The sequence below is a fragment of the Ceratotherium simum genome, chromosome 31 (assembly GCF_057802395.1).
Source record: "Ceratotherium simum simum isolate JZ-2026a chromosome 31, ASM5780239v1, whole genome shotgun sequence".
Classification (NCBI taxonomy): Eukaryota; Metazoa; Chordata; class Mammalia; order Perissodactyla; family Rhinocerotidae; genus Ceratotherium; species Ceratotherium simum.
The window spans coordinates 10229428-10249936 of NC_141930.1; the positions used below are offsets into that span (position 1 = coordinate 10229428).

At 34.6% G+C, this 20509-nt stretch overlaps 1 pseudogene; it reads left to right on the plus strand.

Annotated features, from left to right (window-relative positions):
• Positions 1 to 12009: 12009 nt before the first annotated feature.
• LOC147913021 (calcineurin B homologous protein 3 pseudogene) lies at positions 12010 to 15074 on the plus strand (annotated as a pseudogene).
• Positions 15075 to 20509: the final 5435 nt, after the last annotated feature.

Here is a 20509-nt window from a genome sequence, read left to right on the forward strand (position 1 = left end):
GCTAATACTTAAGACCTATCTCTCAAACTTGAGCCTTATCTCTCTAATGAATGCCTGTTCGCCCTCAGAGCTAAGTGCCCAGGGAGAACCAAATCTCTTGATCCTTGCTTTATGAACATCTACTTACTGGATCTCAGGGTTAGAAGCTCTGTGATGTAGTCACTCTAGTATTGTACGCTCTCCAGGAACCTAGGGTTCAAACAGCCCCTGCAGCCAGTAATCACTATGGCGAGAGAGGGCCTAAAGCTGGTTTGACTGTTCCAGACTTCAGGCATACGAATTCCTGTAAGCCTGGACTTGCTACTTCACCACTCTAAAGCCGCAGTGTTCCTTCTGCTCTCTCTAGGTAGCCCATCTTTAATGAGGTGCTTTGCCAACACCATGGCTCCCATGGTATCTAGGCCTCTTCATGCTAGTCCAGACAAGGCCCAGCGAGAACTGCCTTATTTTTAGTGCTCTTCTACAGCACCTATTCTAGTCTCATTTCTTCTTTCAGTAACAACAGAAAATAGAGATAAAAGCAAGGCACTATACTCTTTTCTTATTACACCATGACATATTGGTACGCTGCTGTAGTATTCTTCTCCCAAACACGACAGGCATTTACTTCCATTAGTAGAATAATCAGATACTGTCTATTGTCCTCAGAAGGGAATCTGAATGCACAACTTATTCTAAAAGGGTTTTTTAAGTATTAAGTGAGAGCAGAATTTTAAGGAAGTTCAAGGAAATGGTTAGATGATAGCTCTACAGAAAGTGAGACAGATAGACAGATTAAGATAAAAGAGAGGAAAAAGAGAGAAATGAAAGAAAGTTGTTAGTTCTCTGTTCTAGACGTACTAGTTTTAATATACCCTACTTTGGATTTGACCATTAATTGAATCAGATTTTTTTGTTTATTCTTAAAATTTGAAAAATGTTACACTTAAATATTATATTGGTGTTTTGTTTGAGCTTATTTCTAATGCAAAACTACCACTATTATCTAGCTGGTTAAATAAATTATATACAAAAGTAATACTTAGCGTAGAACTGTAGACCTAACAATTATTTCTGGTCCAGGAAAACTTCTACCCCTTCTCACAAACACGATACAAAGCTGAGGTGAACTGTAAGATAGAATGCAAAAGAGAATATAGCACTGGACAATCCTGAGACTTCTCGAGAGAAGACGTGGAGGATCAGGATTAACCATGAAGTCATTTACTGTAGACTGACAGTGATTCAAGACACCTGCGAGTTACCTGGGCGTATGAGATATTCCATGGCCACCGATGAATAAACATCAAACATCATCCAGTAGTATTTCAATGCTACCATGTTGTGGATGTTGGTACTAGACAGTCAGATTCAGAGAGATATCTACACAGGTACACACATGGAGTAAGACTCACTTAGTCTTGATTAATACGCTTCTGGGTAACGTCTGCTAAATTTTATTTAGTGTTTTTGTAAATTGGTATTCATGGGTGTGATTGTTGTGAAGCTCTTTTTATTTATCTTTCCTTTTTGGGAGGAGGGCAGGATGCTATGTAGCAGATGAAGTATGTCTTTTCATCACTGTTTAGTGCTAATATTTTGCCACCTTCATAAAAAAAGTTGGAAGCTCTCTTCTTTTTTCTATGCTGTAGAGGATTTTTAAGTAGCTTTGAAATTAACTGTTTCTTAATGAAATGTTCTCAGAAACATCCATTTTTTGACCATTTCTTTCTGACAAATCTGTTTATTTGATGGCATTAATCTGTTCAGATTATCTATCTGTTCTTTGATTGGTAGTGGCAGTTTATATTTTCCTAAAAAATATTATATATCATCCAGGTTTTTAAATGTTGGCATAGAATGGAGAAAATTAGTCTCACATGATTTAGTTAACATCTCCTATATCTGTGATTATTTCTGCTATCAGTGTGTATGTCATGCATTTGTATGATACCAATTTTCCCTTGTTTACTTTAGAAAATGAATTATGTATGTTATTGTTTTGATTTCCATCCAAATAGATCATTAATTTATTTATTAGCTCTATTAAAGTATTTGTTACAATTTATTTCTTTCTTTCTACATATACATTGTTTCTTTTCAGTATTTCTTAAGTCAACTTTGTAACTTCCAATTTATTGAGTTCGATGATTAACTCACCTCTTTTCCCCCTTTTCTTTCCATTAATGTCTGTATCTTAGGCTGTAAGTTTTCTTCCTAAAAAGCTTCAAATTTATTCCATAAATTCAGAGAGGATGATTTTAATTATTTTCCATGTATTATTTATGTACACACATACACATAATTGTTACAAATAATATATGATACACTGTTTATAATATAAGATATAGTTCATTATATATAATATATATATAATCTCATATATATATATGTAATATATGTAATCTCTACATGAGCAAAATATATTAACAAATATTTCACCAAAGAAGATATATGAATGCTTAATGTACTATTGGGATTAAAAATAAGAAATATATATCTGAGCTTCATCCTGCTTCTGGGACAGAGTTCCCAAAAAGCTGAGAATTTACTAAGTGAGGCGAGCAATAAAAGTGCATTTTGTCATGTTAATGAGGTGGCTTTTGGAAAGCCCAGTGGTAAACTAAGAATGGGGGCTGGTTGCCCAGGGACCCAACCACATGATTAGAGGGTTGGAACTTCTAGTCCCATCTCCCATCTCCAGGGAGGGGAGAGGGGCTGGAGATTGAGTTTAATCACCAATGGCCAATGATTTAATCAATCATGCTTACTTAATGACGTGGCCATACATATCCCAAAGAATAAGGTTTAGATAGCTTCCGGGCTGGTGAACACATGCAGAGGAAGGGAGAGTGGTGCACTCAGAGAGCGTGGAAGCCCCATATCCCTTCCCACATACCTTGCCTTGTGCATCTCCTCCATCTGGCTGTTTCTGAGTTACATCCTTTTATAATAACCAGTAATCTTGTAAGTAAAATATTTCTCTGAGTTCTATGAGCTACTCTAGCAAATTAATCAAACCCAAGGAGGGGGTCATGGGAACCTCCAATTCATAGCCTAGTCAATCAGAAGCACAGGGGCAATCTGGACTTGTGTTTAGCCTCTAAAGTGGGGGTAGGGGGGCAGTCTTATAGAACTGAGCACTTAGCCTACGGCATCTGATGCTATCTCCAGGTAGAGTGTCAGAACTGAGCTCATTGCTTGGTGGTGGTGTAAAAAAGACACCTTGGAGCTAATAAGTACCTGGCAAGATGATGATTAGAGACATACAAATTAAAACTACAATGAGATACTATTTCATAGTCACTAGATCAGCAATATGAAATAAGTCCAACATTAACAAACATTGGTGAGAATGTGGAAAAATGGGACATCTCATACATTTCTGGGATAATATAAGATAGTACAGCCACTTTGAAAAGCCACTTTCAGTTTCTCAGAAAGTTAAACATAAACTACCATAGGACCCAGCACTCCTACATATATACCCAAGATTTGTGAAAATATATGCCCGCACAAAGACTTGCAAATGAATGCTTACAGTAGCATTATCTGTTAGTAGACAAAAAGTGGAAACAACCTAAATGTCTATTAAATGTGAATGAATATACAAATGTGGTATATCTATACAGTAGAATACTACTCAGTAATAAAAAGAAAGGAACTACTGGCCATGCTACATCATGGATTAACTTCAGAAAACATTATTCTATGTGTAAGAAGTTAGACATAAGAGACTACACATTGTGTGACCCCGTTTGTATAAAACGTCCAACAAAGGCAATTTTATAGACACAGAAAATAGACTTGCGGATGCCCAGAGCTGGAAGTGAGAATGGGGATGGGAATGGGGCTGAACTGTAAATAGGCATGAGGAATCTTTCTGGAAGAGATGAAAATGTTCTAAAACTGATTTATGGTGGTGGTTGTACCAGTTGATAAAGTCATTAAAAATCATTGAATTGTACACGTGAAATGGGTTAATTTTATAGTATTTAAAATATATCTCAATAAAATTGCTAAATATATGCTTATATGTATATATATAATACATATATACACACACATGCATATAGTTTTTAAACTTACACATAGTTACTTTTCATATTTTCCTATATAATTTTGTGCTTTCTTAAATTAAATCAGAGGATGCAGTCTATATGAATGTGATTTTTCAAAGCTGATTGAAGTGTCTTGTGACATTATCCATGGTCAATTTTTGAAAAATGCTATGAAAAAGTTCATAGCATTTTTAAAAAGGATATTTTCTATTATCAGTGTACAAAATTTGAAAAATTATAGTTATATATTAATAATATTATTTCAACTTTTACATATTTACACTTTTAAAATTTAATGTAACTTAAAATGGGAAAGAAAAATTAAAGTCTCCTGTTACAAATGTGTTTCTGTCTATTTCTCCTTGGATTTCATGATGATCTGGCTCTATGACTGTATTATTTAATGAATGAATATTCTCTCTGCTCCTCTGATCTTCATTGTAAATTGCATTATTTATTATTTTTTTGTTTAATTATTTTTTTGATTTGAATTTAATTTTTTCTTATTTAAAATTGCTAAATTCCACTTTTTGCTTTTTGTACATTTGCATATTTCTGTGATGATTATATCTACCTTTTCTATATTTGGCTTCTCTGAGTTATTTTGTAATTTGTGTATTTTTGTATACAATATATTATTAGATTTTGTTCTTGGTTCCAATAGAGAGTCTTTTACTTTAAATGTTTGAGTTAAACTTATTTACATTTATTTAAATGATATTTGCTTGGTTAATTATGTCATTTATTTTTTCCCACTGCTTCTTTTTAATCTTTCACTATATAAACAATGTTTTCTTTTATGTATGTTTGTGTTTTTTTTCTCTGATAATTTGGAATGTTTATACATTTGCTAGTGGTTTTCTTTATAGCTATTACTTCTAGCAGTGTATTTAGTTATCTAAATCTTTGGACAGTCTCGATTGACTTCCTCTTCTACTTATGTCCCAATCACTGCTTATTTTGTGTCAATCAGAAAAGACTAGGTTATACTGCAGTAAAAAAGAACACATTTCAGTGACTTATCACAACAAAGTGTGTTTCTTGCTCACAGTGCCCTACAGTCTGGGCATCTCTCCAAAGCAGCTGTTCTGCATTTGAAAGCTCAAGATCGCAGGCTGCTTTAGTCTTGCGGCACCTACTTCTCAACACAGTGCTTTGGGGTCAGCTCTGCGGGGTAGCAGAGCACGGAGGAGTTTGCATCAGGAATTGAATGTGTCAGCCCAGAAGTGGTAGCGGTCATTTCTGTTGATGTCCCTTTGGCCATAAACTAAGTTCTAGGAAGGAGAGAGTATTGCTTGTAGGTACCAAGAAGGAGAAGTGAGTGAGATATGAGTAAGAGCTTGTAATACCTACTTCATGATTTCAACTATATCATTTTACTTAATGTCTACCTTCATACATTTAAATATACAGTCATTTTTGTATTAATACTTTTATCACTTTGATGATACTTGATCATAAAATGATTACTGATTATAAAATATGAAGAGACCAGACTATTTCTTCTATCTTCCACCTTCTGTCCCCTTCCAGTCTTGTGATTTATATCATTTCTACATGGTCAGAGGTTATAAAATTTCTTGTTGTCTTTTGAAATGCAAGGTCTAAGTTTAAATCCCACAAGCTCCTCACAGAGGTCCTTAATACTTATAATATATAACTTGGTATTGTTAGTTTGCTCTTCCAATATAGAAGTACAATTAAAACACAATGAAATTGATCAGATTCTAATGCTACTGGAATTAGTTATTTGACTTTATTGTCACTTTCGGTCTTATTTCCATAATAATATTGTAAGCTCTTTGTGGTGGGAAGAGAAGTGACTCATTTTTCTATAGCATCTAAGAAATAATGAGGCACAAAAACTGATTTTTCAGAATTTTTTAAAAGAATTAGCAGCACATTCAGTTCTGAATCTCCTTCCAGAAGGAATTCCCTTAAGTTCTGGAGCAAGGTAGGGTAAATACGTCAGACTAGTAAGCCCAAAATTGACAAAATATGGCAAATGAAGAAGAATGTGGTTTTAAATTTAATTTAGATTTTATCTTAGTATCACTGTATGGAATTGGAACATAAAATAATACATTTTGTTTTGAATCAATACTTGTTAAATTTTATTTTCCTTTTACTCTGCCTTTTCAAACATACTCTTCAAATTGGAGCTTGTTGAAATAAATATATGGGATAAAATTGTGGAAAAGAGTTAGATTGGATCAGAGTAATACTGCATAAATCACATGATAGCACATTCTTCTCACTAAGAGAATAGAAAGAAAAAAGTTATATATATATATATATATATATTATATATGTATTGGGTATGGATATATGCATACACAATAACATATACAGGTTTCCCCCGCTATTCAAAAGTTGAATGTTCCTATGAAACCTTTCATAAGCTGAAACAGCATAAATTGAAAAAGCAATTACCATTAACTTACATGGAAAACATCTTTTAGTGTCACCAAACCCCCAAAAATAACCCACCAAATCATACCAAATAACACATAAAACCAAAAATAACACTAACATATAGTAAAAGCAGGAATTATATGATAAATACACAGCCTGTATAAAGTAGAAATATTGTATGTACAGAGCAGTTTCACTTACCAGAGTTGGGGAGACAGTGAGCATACTGGAAGGCTGAGAGGTGTTGGTGGTGATGAGAGTCTGTTAGGCTGAGTTGTTGGAGGTTGGGGTTCTGGGAGGTACAGGAGACTGAGGTGTAGGGGAGAAAGGAAGGGAGTCATCTATTAACATCTCACTATCTATCAAGGCAGGTCACTAACATCTACACTTTTTTCTATGTCTGCTGCCTCCATATTGAAGGTCGAGGTCTGTCATTTGTTGTAGCTGATGTGGAAGCCTTGAAATACGCTTGACTGCTTAGCCTCTCTGACAGCTCACTGCAAAACAAACACTGAACCCTATTTTCACTTTTTGCTTTTTTTGTAAAAGCAAAAATCGTCTTTGGATTTTTTTTGGTTATCAAAAACAGATACTAATGTAGGTCTTTCATAAAAGCAAAGTGGCATAAAGCGAACTTTTGAATAGTGGGGGAAATCTGCATACAATAACACATGTATATATTATCTCTCTCTGTATTATATATCTAAATAATCACATTTGGAGATATACCTCTCTATATATATTATAGATAAATATATCTACAAATGTAAAGAAAGGGATTCTAAACGTACATGGGACATATCTATTCAAATTATTATTTTAAAAATATTGAATGTTGCTTATCCACATTATTAGACCTCCAAATTTAATACACAAAATAGTACTTTCTGATATTATACTACCGGATAACACTAAAATTTACTAAAAATATTTTCCATATCAGGTGCCAACAATACAAACAGAATAAAAACAATATAGAACAGAATACAAAGGGCTTTTAAATTTATTCAACAATGTGCAATGTAAATTTTGAGGTTAAAAATAAAACTTCTGGGCCGGCCCTGTGGCTTGGTGGTTAAGTGCGCGCGCTGCGATGCTGGCGGCCCGGGTTCGGATCCCGGGTGCGCATCGAGGCACCATTTCTCTGTCCATCCTGGGGCTGAGTCCCACATGCAACAACTGGAAGGGTGTGCGGCTGTGACATACAACTATCTACTGGGGCTTTGGGGGCAAAAAATAAATAAAATCTTTAAAAAAAATAAAAAATAAAAAATAAAATAAAACTTCTGACTATTGAAATAATGATAATGGAAAGTTTAGAAATGCTAATGAATGCAGAGGTGCTGTCTATATTATTACACACAATCCACCAAGTCATCTATGAAAATACAATTCCAAAGCCTTAGATACTTCATTTGTCTAATGAAGTTTATGACACTGATAATACTTCATTCTCAGTGATGAGTAAGTATTTTTTCCCAAGGAAATGAGAGATTATAGAGCTTAAATTTTAATAAAACTTTTTATTGAAGTGAAACATACATAAAGAGAACAGGATATATATTATCAGTGGGCAAAGAGATTTCAACAAATTTTTGGAAGCTGAAAGGAGCATCAGTCAAATCTATAGATGGGTTTAAATTAGACAAAGCTGAAGAATGGATTAGTGAACTTGAAAATAGTGCACGGGAAAATACTAACTAGAAGATTGTGGATAGAAACACACAGAGGCAAAATGATGGAAAATGAGCAAAAAAATTAAATAAGGGATCCCATGAAAATGCCTAACATACATGCGACTGGAATTCCAGAAAGAAAAGAGAGACAGAGTGGACGAAAACTTTATGGGAAGAAATAATGACCAAGAATTTTCACAAACTGTCTATGATGTCAACCTATATCATCAAAAATGTCTATAAATTTAAACCAGATAAATAAATTCATATTTCAGTTTAACATACTCAAAGTTATGTAAATAAACAAAATAGAAAAACATTAAAAACTACTAAAAGAAGAAAAACACCATTAAATTTAAAGGAGCAAAAATAGAACTAAATGCTGATATATTAAAAATAATTGGTGGAAAACCAAAAACCAATGGAATAACATCAGTAGAATTTTTGCCCATTTTTCTCATTATGAACCAGCTTTCTATAATGCCGAAAATGTAAATTTCATGAATTTGCATAGATTTGCCCTTCAAATAAACATACTTCCTTATTTAATTAAATTCAGGACCGTGATTTAGACATTCCACAAGAGGAATTTTTGCAACTGTTTTATTCTCCGGTGATTTTAGATATATTTAATCTTATCTTTTGTTTATAGATCTATTTTATTTGTATTTCTCATATTTTAAAGGATAAATCCACATAATTAAACTAATTTTGCAAGTTGGAATTTTAAATTATATACTGTACTGTGTCATCTCTATAGTATTTTCCATAGTATTTATCTGAGCCCTTCTTCTCCAGGGCAGAATTAACAATTCTTGCATTTAGGCACCCATCTAGTTCAGTACATTATTTCCATATTAATGTTGATTCATTATTCTGAAACTGTTTAATCACAATTTTTCTAATAAACTACAAGCTCTTTGAGGATGTAAACATTTCTTCTTCTGTTCATCATCTACCAAAATGCCTAGTAGAGAGTATATACTTAATTTCTTGAGCTGGTCTTAATTTTGGGCAAAACAGTTTTAAAAAACAGACTTTCCAATTTGTTGATTTGCCATTCCCATTTTTCTACTCTTCCAGAATGTCCCCTCTCCCTGCATACACCATTATGGAAAAAAATCACTAAAATGAGAACACATTGAAAGACAAAATTTATTAAAACTAAATTCTCAGCATCTAATAACAGATCCCTTCCTACAAAGTTTGGAAACAGAAGAAACTAGAAAAATAAAGTTGGATCCCTACATAATTAGCATCATAGTAGTTCCCACTTACACACATGGCAGTTTTATTTTTGGCCTAAGTCTTGCTGTCTTTGACTCCTAGAAGCCTTCTGCAGCTCCCAATAAGGCTGCTGTCAAGAGTAATGGCCTCATCTAGCAACGGTTCTCCCATCATTAACACCTACCAAAGGATCCCCATTGTCTCTTGATTTTTTCAGCAGTTCCTGGATATCTGATCCACTAGAAAGCTCAGAGCCATACACAAAGAGCCATGTTAAGAGAGACTCATAAGAGCTTCTCTGAGGAAAGTAAAAGTGGCAGCTTTATGCTGTGGACAGCTCTTTTGAGAAAGAGTTGTGTTAGAAAATTAAGCTGTAAGGCATTACATTCTACTCCTCTGCCACTTTCTTCTGTACTATGGGGTAATAAATATTTACCTAGTTTTTCCTGGCTTAGAGCAAGCATTGATGCTTCGTGGCTGAAACATCTGAGGGTATGTGATCTTTGTTTTACAACTGTGTGACCTTGGGCCTCACTTCCCACACTGTATGTAAAAAAGGGTAATGATATTTTACCTAATAAAATTGTCACGAAAATAAGATGAAGCAACCCATTAAAGTGCTGAGCACATTTCTAATAAATGCCGAGCCCTCAATAAATGTTAACTGTTAGATAAAGCACGAAAGATCAATAGAAATTCATAAGTAAATAAGTGAAGTTTTCTATCAACATATGTTTTTCTATAAGGAAAAAAGTACCAAAAAACCCTGCAAAATATATGCATGATTTACCTCAATATTGAATCGTGGTCTTAAACTTTTAAAAATATATTGGAAATGATGAGTATATCAAGATAATTAAAAAATATATGGCATTCTATGGGGCTGGCCCAGTGGCGTAGTGGTTAAGTTCACGTGCTCTGCTTCGGCGGCCCGGGGTTCACAGGCTCAGATCCCGGGTACAGATCTATGAACCACTCATCAAGCCATGCTGTGGCGGCATCCCATATACGAAGTAGAGGAGGGGGGGCACAAATGTTAGCTCAGTGACCAACTTCCTCAAGCAAAAAGAGGAGGATTAGCAACAGATGTTAGCTCAGGGCCAATCTTCTGCACCAAAAACAAAAAAAAAGGCATTCTAAAATTAATAAATGAATTAACTAATTAAAATAATTTTTGTCAGCAGATGGTCTTGGATGGCAAAATATGTCACCTGACATGCAGAGATTGGGGTGGAACACATAGTTGAATATGTTTAAGAGTTAAATAAACAAAGCTACCCCTCTTATGTAAGTGTCTACAATCCAAAGAAAAACAAGTATAGTTTTTTAAAGTGTAGGTAATTATTCGTGAAATTTGAATAATTCTCTCTTTTTAGTCTTAGAAGTGTTACTGAGCCAGGTTCATTTTTGCCTGTCACCCAGAAAGCCATACACAGAGACAATGAGATTGCAGCAGAGAAAGGGTTTTAATCACAAGGCAGCCAAGTGAGGAAACAGAAGAACGAATCTCAAATCTGCCGTCCAGAAAATGGAGACTCAGGGATATTTATGGGGTAGAGGGCTAGATGGTCTGAAGTGTGGAGATAGATGATTGGAAGTGAGGAAAGGTGAGGTAATTGATGATCTGCACATGCATAATCAGACTTCATGCCTCTTTGTAGGACACATGTTCACAAAATGGTGCTGTTAGCATGACCTGAGGGTGGAGTTTTTAGCCTCTTGATGTCAAAAGGTCACCTATCGAGAATCTGCTTGGGCCTAGTTGATGGGTTGATGGTCTCAACCGGCCTGAACTGAACAAGGGGTTCTAATCCCGAAAAACAGCTCAAACATCCATTACAATGGTGACCCAGGCGCCAGGAAGATGTTATCTACAGGAATCTAGTCAGATAGCATATTGCCTAAACTGCACAGTTGACAATGGGTGGGTAAACAACTAAAAGCTATAATCAGTAATTACAAAAAAGAAAAAAACCTTAGTTACTAGGTACCTAATCATCAATGGCTAACTGTTTACCAGTTTCAGAAGCTCATATAGTCCAACCTGTTTTGGAATTTCTCAAATCAGTGTCCCTGAAAGTCAGCCTCTGGACTGTGATTGCCACCAGTATGCTTGAAATTTAAAGATTTTATAAGATTGCCAGTCCTTTCATGTACACACAGAAAATAAACATCTCCTACCCCTAGCTCACCCCTCTAAGAGGAGTTCAGTACCACTTATATGGTCTGAGAACAACTGAGAGTAGATTGTTTTGGGAAGGATAGTCTCTCCATCTTGAGCCAGGGCGACACTAAATAACAGGCCTAAGTTTGCAAAGACAGGACGTGACAGAGCCTGGAAATAAAAGAGATGGTCTGAGGGAGAGTCAGGTCTCTTAGGTTCTATACTGTTTTTCATCTCTCAGGACGTCAGGCCTAACCACGCTGTCATAAAATATTAAAGGGTTGGTAGAAGCAAAATAATTTAATAAAAAAAAAAGTATAGAGGTCTCCATTCCTAGGGAGATCAGTACCTGTAAATAAAAATTTATACAAATCTAATGCCAAAATAGTGTTTTTCAGATTTTCCTTTTAGGGGTGAATTATTCCAAAGTTTCAAAATAGGAATATAATTGTACTCCAGTTTTAATCTGCTTTTATTTCTTCTTTTTATGCCTAAGTCACCTGCCCTGTGGCTCAGACCTGTCCCTGGCATCCCCCATCTGTTTTGGACCCAAGGCCTGACCAGCTGCTGCAGAGCCAGTGCCACCCAGGGCCCTGCAAGGGACGTATTCCCCACGAGCCCCGCCAGGGGCGCTGTGGGCACCGCCCACTCAGTCTGAGGAAGAGCGGGAGCTTGTGGGTGAGACTGGCTGCTCCCAGACCAGATCAAGCAGCTCCAGCAGAAGTTCAGGCGGCTGAGTGGAGACCAGCCCACCATTCCAAGGAGAGCTTCAACAAAGTCCCTAACACGAAGCTTATCCAGATCCGATTCGAAATCGACCGTGTCGTCTTTGACAACAGGAAGCGGTGTAAGGGGCCCCGGGGCCTGGCCCACGAGATGCATTTCGAGGACTTGCTGTCCATCGTGTGCTACCTCCAGCCCATCAAGACCACCGTGAAGGAGGAGCAGGTGCAGCTGCGCTGGAAAGAGAAGCTGAGGTTTCTGCTCCACGCGTATGACTCCGACAGCGGCGCGTGATGCATCACCCTGGAAGAAGGTAGAAATGTGGTCGAGGAGCTGCTCTTGGGAAACGCGCACATGGAGAAGGAGTCTGCTGGCTTCACTGCAGGTGAGGCCATGACCGAGGCAGCCAGCGTCTGCATGGGGCCGATGAAATCTGGTCAGGTGTAAGAGGGGATCACCTTTGACGACCTCCTGAAGATCTGGCAGGGGACAGACATCAAGACCAAGATGCACGTCTGCTTCCTTAATATGGAAACCATGGCCCTTTATCAGTGACCTGCCGCCTCCCCCATGGAGAACCTGCACCGTGCAGTTTCTGGGGCACTGGGATAGCTTGCCCACGTGGCCTGGAGAAGCTGAAGGCCACAGGAATCCTTTTGTTACAGTTCTTGGAAGTTTTCTTGTTGGTGTGTTCTTATTCTGTTCCATATTGGATTTGTGTATTGGAGGTGGGGGGCGGGGTGATGAGAGCGAGCCAAATAATTTATCTTTTAGTTTAGAGGTTGCTGGGCCATGATGAACCAAAGTCAGACCTAACAAGTTGGACTGCACATCTTCCAGAGATTCTAGACTTTGACTAGGATACAGTAACTGGATGGGACATTGAGATTGACTCTCTGGGGGGGAGGTAAATACATTCCGTGCATGAGAAGAAGGTTACAAATGGATATTTAAAAGAAGGAAAGTGTAGACTCTAGCAGAACCTACTATTTGTCCCCTAATATCTTTTCTTTTTCTTCTGTGTTAATAGAATTTTTAGTTGAGCACATGGCTCCCAATCAAAAGACTACATTTCACAAGATTACCTGCAGCTAAATGCGGTCATGTGTGTGACTTCTGTTCCACAGCAGAGAAGCAGAAGTTTTACGTATAATTTCTACTCAGTGCCCTTAACACGAATAACCATGTCTTTCTATTACTTCTTTCTGTAGATGGAATGGGGATAAAATGGCAGCCATTAGAATAAGCCTTTCAGACCAGAAGATGGAAGCTAGATGTTGAGGGTGACTGGCAACAAGGTAGATTGAATCTGGGCCCTGATGGCTTGATAGAGGAAAGCCTTGATAATAGAGGAACTTTTACATGAAAGAGAAATGGAAGAGAAGCAAACTTTTATGACATTTAAGCTCCTGTAAACTGTGGCTATTTCAATAGCAAAACCAACATCCTAACTAATATTATCAGATATTTGTAGATTAAATTTGTTTACTATGTGGCAGGTAAATTATTTAAAACTAGTATCTATGATAAAGAAAAAAATGTCTTCAAATATATGGGCAAGAAAATAAAATGTCCACAAAGGAAATACAATCAATCTGGCTTCAAAGTCGGGTCATTATGGAGTATCTTCTCCAACGTTTGTTTGTCCCAAGTATGATATAAAAATTTTATAACCAGCGAAATTGTTGTTTGTATGTGAAGGAACTAAAAAACATTCTCAACTGGGAAAGGATTAGAAAATCTATTACCCACATTATTCCACCAATAGTTTTTTTTAATTAATAGAATGCGAATATTAATTACTTTGCTCCCAAAATTTATATGTTGAAGTCCTAACCCCCAGTACTTCAGAATGTGACCCTATTTGGAAATGAGATCATTACAGATGTAGTTAGTTAAGATGAGGTCGTACTTAGTCTGTTATGTGGGCCCCTAATCTGATATGACTGGTATCCATATAAAAAGGAGAAATTTGGATACAGACATGCACTCACAGGAAAAACACCATGTGAAGATGAGGGCAAAAACGCAGTGGAAGCCAAAGAACCCAGATGGCCAGCAAATTATCAGAAGCTGGGAGAGAGACGTGGAACAGATCCTTCACAGCTCTCAGAAGGAACCAGCCCTGCCAACACTCTGATCTCAAACTCCTAGCCTCCAGAACTATACGACAATAAATTTCTGTTGAGACATCCAGTTTGTGGTACTTCGTTACAGCAGCCCTAGCAAACTAATACACTCACTCAATCGATATACTTAAAAAAATAAAGAAATAATGAATGGAAAATCCATCATATAAAATGACTAATTATAAATATTGAAACCAGTTAAACATGGAAATAATCTCTAAATTTTTTGTAAATATGGTTACAAGAGAGAATGCAAATTTCAAAATGTTTTCTTGAAAGAGAAGTAATACTAAGACAAAATATGCATGCATGCATGTGAATAATTCAAATACCTTTATCAACTCCAATTTCCTTTGAGGAGTTTGCCCTCAACTCAGAATCTTCCTCCTTAAGTTCATAAACATAGAAATGTAAATATTTCTTTCAAGAAACATGAGTATATCAGCCCACAGAACTGAAACAGCATTTACTCAGTAATAAAGCTCATGGTCACTGGAAATACACTTGGATTTCTAAAAAAACTGAGAAATTAATAAGTTGGACATGTGACCTTTATGATCTTTGGGTCTACTTCAGAACTTTAAATGTAAAGCCTTAAAATTTAAATATTGGGCTCTGAAATTATTTTTAAAGGGTAATGTATAACCGAATGTACAAGCATTTTATTCATTCTTGATTTATACAGCAGATTTAACATTTATTCAACAAAGCTTTGCATATAATAATGAGTATGCTTGGTGTTTTTAAAAGCTTACTAAATACCACTAAAATAAAAAAAAAAAGTGTTGGAATTGAAGTCCAATATTTAGCTCATTCCACATTCTGAGTTTCTCTGCCTAAAACGGCCTTTATTTGAACTGAAGAAAACAAAAACATTTTGTGAACTTTATACAAATATTTTATTTCATATATGTATTTATTATAAAAAATAAATAGAAACATGATAGTTAAATTATTTCCTCTCACCCATGTCTTTCTTTTTCATGAAGCCATTTATTTTTTTGATTCAGTTTTTGCTTAAACTCTGTTTCATTTCTTTGATATTCTTTCAAATGTAAGTGGATTCTCCAGGCAGTCTCTAGTGACAAAGTAACTTATTTCTGCAGTAGCAATATTTTGTTATTTTACTAAGTTCATGCAGTAACCTGAAACCCTGCCACTGAGTCGGCTCTAAATATAAGTACTGCCTAACTTTCAACTTTTTATAAGCCCAGAAGATTCAGAACTTTTTTTCCTTTTGTGGCCTCTCAGGAATTCTAAAAACCCAAACTTACATTCACTTTATACTTTAGGCAAAAAGCTTGGCAGGGTTTTGATAATGTTGGGAAAACAAACTTTTAAAATACAGTCTCTGCAAGTTTTGCTCAAGATCAGATGACAGCTTAAAACAAATTTTAAAAAAAGATTTTTTGCTAATGAATCATCGTTGTCACTTCCAAAAGGATTGTATAACTTCAGTTAATAAAAGATTTACTTGTACTCATGTGAACCTTCATTTTCTAAAGATTTGTTACCATACAAATGAACATTTATTTAGGAACTATGATGAAATAACCCAGCCACGCCTTTGTCCCTATAGTGATCATTTCTATTTAATGAACATGACAATAAGACATGTTTTAGGTATTAAATTTTAAGTGTGAAAGCGATGAAGTTACTCTCTATTTGGAGGGGAGAGAATTTGTTTTTCATGGAAGACTTCTTTTTTTTAAATGATTTTTTTTCTATATTAAAAGAAACGTCTTCATTTCATATTAACCCACAATAGCAAAAGGGGAGGTTTTCCAGGAGATCGTCACTCCATTATGGAGTTCCAGGAGGTACTTGTTGTTCCAATTACAAGGTTATTACCCTAATTTATAACTTTTTTAGTAATGTGTATGATATTGACTAGGTCAATGATCAAGGTTAATATCCCCATTTTACTGAAAGAAAACCCAGAGACAGTATATTCATATTCTGGATGTTAATTAGAATTAAATGATATTTTTCATATTTGTATCACTTCATCCTTCTGTTTCTATTGTTTTGTGTTATTTTAGTTATACATACTGTGTTAATAACTTTAATTTCATTCATTCACTAATGGCTAGACTTACGTTTTTCAGTATGAAGAACCATTTAGATCCATTCGAAGCCTTTAGAATCATTAACTATTTGACTTGAGATAAAAGGAAAAAAAGACTTGTCATATTTAAACTCATATTTCTATTCTTTTGTGCCTCTAAAAGTTGTCAAAGTTCTCAAAATATTAACGATCACAAAAGTTTTATTTTGAATGCATTTATTTTAAATACAAAAGAAAAATATGTGTATTACACAGAAATAAAATAGAAACTATTAATGAGCAAAAGGAAAAGATATCAGTAGAAGTGAATATACACATTTTTTTCTCATCTTCTGTTGGGACAAAACTCCTGGCAATATTTTCACATGTACGTTTTCATTCTTTTGTTTCTGATAACAGCAAAAACAAAAACTCAAAAATTCCTCTGAGTTGATTGTGCAGTTCATTGTATTTGTACAAACTGGAGGTAATTTTAGGTGTTCATGATAAATACCCTCAATCAAAAATTTAAAATTCAGTTGACGTTGAATGTCTATTTTTAAATCTTATTTTTAATATTAAAATATATATTTATCTGAAATGAACAAGTACTTGATTTTTATGTATTGCAATGCATTTTTCAGATCCTTTGGCATTCCCATGCAAATTCATAGGCCCAGATTAATTTAAATTATTCTAATTTCAAAAAGTATCAACAAACATTTTTAAGCTGGTTTTTCTCCTGTGTATTTTCACATCCTCAGTAATTCTTTACTCATATTGTTTTATAATCATGAATATTTTGTGAGAGAAGACTGTTATTAAGAATTCATCTGTTCTTAATTTACTCCTAACCTAAATCTAGAGCACAATGTTCTATTTGTAGTATCAGGACAGTTGGTTGATGTAAAAAAGGACTGATATTAATTACAGAAAATTGTCATCAAATGGAAAAGAAAAATGAAGAATCTTATGGAGGCTTAATCCTGATTACAGCTTAAAATTGCTCTCTCCATTAACACAATCGACACTCTCAACTAGCAAATTTTATAGAGGGACAAGTAACCAGATATTTTCCATGGAAGATCTTTTTTCATTTTTATGCTTTTTTACTTTTTTTCTTTCTGCCAGTGTAGCAATTGTGAACTTTTAAAGTCTGGTGTAAAACTTCATTTAGAAAGTATTAGGAAAAGAGTCCTACCTAGTTATTAACATTTTTCATTTTTTACTATGCATATGTCCAGTGGTTGTAAAACAGCAGCTACACAAATCCACCAACACAAATATTTTAAATATAAATTTAACATGAAAAGATGATATTAGCCAATGTAAACAGACACTAGATATACACATTTTAACCATGTGAATTGGATTAACTTCAAAGGATCAGAAAGACATTTGGTAAATAATCATTTCCAGTACATTAGGGCACTGGAACCTTCGTGTTTTGGGAAGAGATAATTCATCCCATTTTGGTGAGCAATTTTCTCACTATAGAGCTGAATTACTGTACAATCAGATCCCGTACTCTATGTTCACGGGACACCCAGTCTGAGCAATTAAAGGTATTTCAAAAATATTTCAGCTACCTTCATAACTCCATATGTTGCATTAGTCAGTAGTGCATTGCATCATCTAGTCAGCAGTTCACTAAGTTTATACTAACTTATCTGGGCAAACTAGGATATGAATTTTTTACAAACTAAGGAGTAGAATACAATCCTTGCACAATATCACACTATCAGCACATCTATTTACCCTTATATCCTGAACTCTCTGCAGGCAACAGATAAGAAAATACAACTCTAATATTGATATTGAGGACAAAGAAAGTTTTAAAAGCTTTTTTTCATCAATTAAAAAAAAGGAAAAAGTGTTATAATTTGAAAACAGTTTTGTATTTTCTAAGGACTTCAGGTAGTTAACTTTTTATGTTAAATATTGGGTTTCACATTAAAACCTTTGAGATTCAATCTCTTCACTCAATAGCTTCAAGGTGTTCACCTATAATTTCAATGTCACTATTTCCAGCCAAGAGTATGATCAAGCAAAAATCAAGGGAAAGCTTATGGTTAGAGAAAATGATATTCAAGGTTTTAGGCATTCTTCTCCTAGATCAACAGCTATTTTCACAGTTGCAGGGGTTCTAATGAATTTTTTCATGAATAATATTTTGAGGGGGTGGATATGCCTTTTATTGGGATATAATTTACATACTATAAAAATGATCTATTGTACAGTTAATTGAATTTTAGTATAGTTATAGAATTATACAAGTTATCCAGAATATAATTTTAGAACTTATCCATCACATTAAAAACAACTTTGTGCTCAGTTATAGCCACATCCCATTCTACTTTCAGCACTGGGCAACCAATAATCTATTTTTTCTCTAGAGATATGCGTTTTCTGGACATTTCGTATAAATGGAATCATACAATATGTGTTCTCTTATGGCTGGCTTCTTTTACTCAGCATGTTTATTAGGTGCATTCATGTTGTAACATGTTTCAGTACTTTATTCCTTTTTATTTGTTCTTATGGTTTTTAACGTGATTCAAATCCTTTTGTTTCCAGTGGAAATAGTTCTGTGTAGAGATATGTGTAATTTTCACCTCTTGGGCTACTTTTTGATGGAACTGTTGACCTAAGACAGATAAAAGTTCCATTTTTTTTTTATAACTTAAAGAAATAAAAATATAAAATGTCATGATGAGGACAAAGAAAGGAAAATTTAAGTCAAGAAAGACAATGTTATATAGCAGGTAGTGAAGGTAGTAATTGTTTGCTTTAAATTTCATTTTAAATAATTATGTTTATGATAGCCTTCTAAGATTAATTGTACTACACTAGTTGTTGATTGTGTGTAAGTAAAATTTGTCTTTTATGGACTGGTTGCTATTCATACCTTCAATAGCAAAGTCTAATCTCCTCCTCTTTATTTAAGTTTGGGTGTTTTAGCCCCTCATATAAAAGAATTATGTGATTTAAAAGGATATATGGTGTTACCAGGACAAATATTTGAAATATGTACAGATCTGGAGTGACTTTGCAGATCTCAAAAAAGGATGTATTTATTTTATAAATGTATAAATATTTATATATTGAAAAAATAAAATTTATGAATAATATACTTGAAGGGGTTATGATGACTAAAGAAGATTGGTATCCCAGCTCCTGAAAGGAATTATGGAGAAAGAGTGAATTTTCTATGTTAATTCAAACATCTTTGTAGTCATATTTTAAATATATAAAGTCATATTTTAAATAGGACATAGAAATGAGCATAAAAAGGTTTAATTTACCTTTAATACTTTTTTGTTTTCTCTAAGTGACGTCAATAATTGATACAAATTTTGGAGAGGATGTCCTGTAAATTTTGAATAGATTATGTAAAGTATGTAGTGGTTAATTTGTAATATCAAAAATAAGTTTAAAAACTGCTTATAGGGTGAAAGCTCTATTATATTTCCCATATAATAGCAGTATATATTTTTAACAAAATATATTTCAAATATTTAAATTTTAATATCCTACATAATCCATCTAGGCAGTATTGGACTTAAAAAGTTTCATGATAATAAGCCCATTCCATTTTTTCTGTCAGTTGTACAAATCTTCTACACTTATAAGGAGCTAAGAGGAATATCTGGAGTCATTTTGGTACAGAATTTCTACATCATTCCTATTATGAAAAACGAGTGTGTATTCCTGGTATTTGCTATTGTAACAGACTTCACCTTAGATGAAGTATCCTATTCCAACAAATTATTTGAGCACCTACTCTGTTCAAGATACTATGTTAGGGTGTATATTTACTTTGGGAAATATGACGAAGTATCTTCCCTGAGAAAGGACATAGTGTAGTACTTTAAGGCACAGCTTCTGGAAAGAGATTTCCTGGGCTCAAATCCTACGTCTGCTACCCTTTAGCCTATAACCTCATATTATTTATTTAACAATTTCAAGCTACGGTTTCCATAGCCAAGAAGAGAGATTTCCTTCTTCCTATGGTTGTTGTGTGAATTTAAAGAAGTAATCTAGACAGTGTCTGATATATACAATCAACACAGTGATGTATAGAAAGA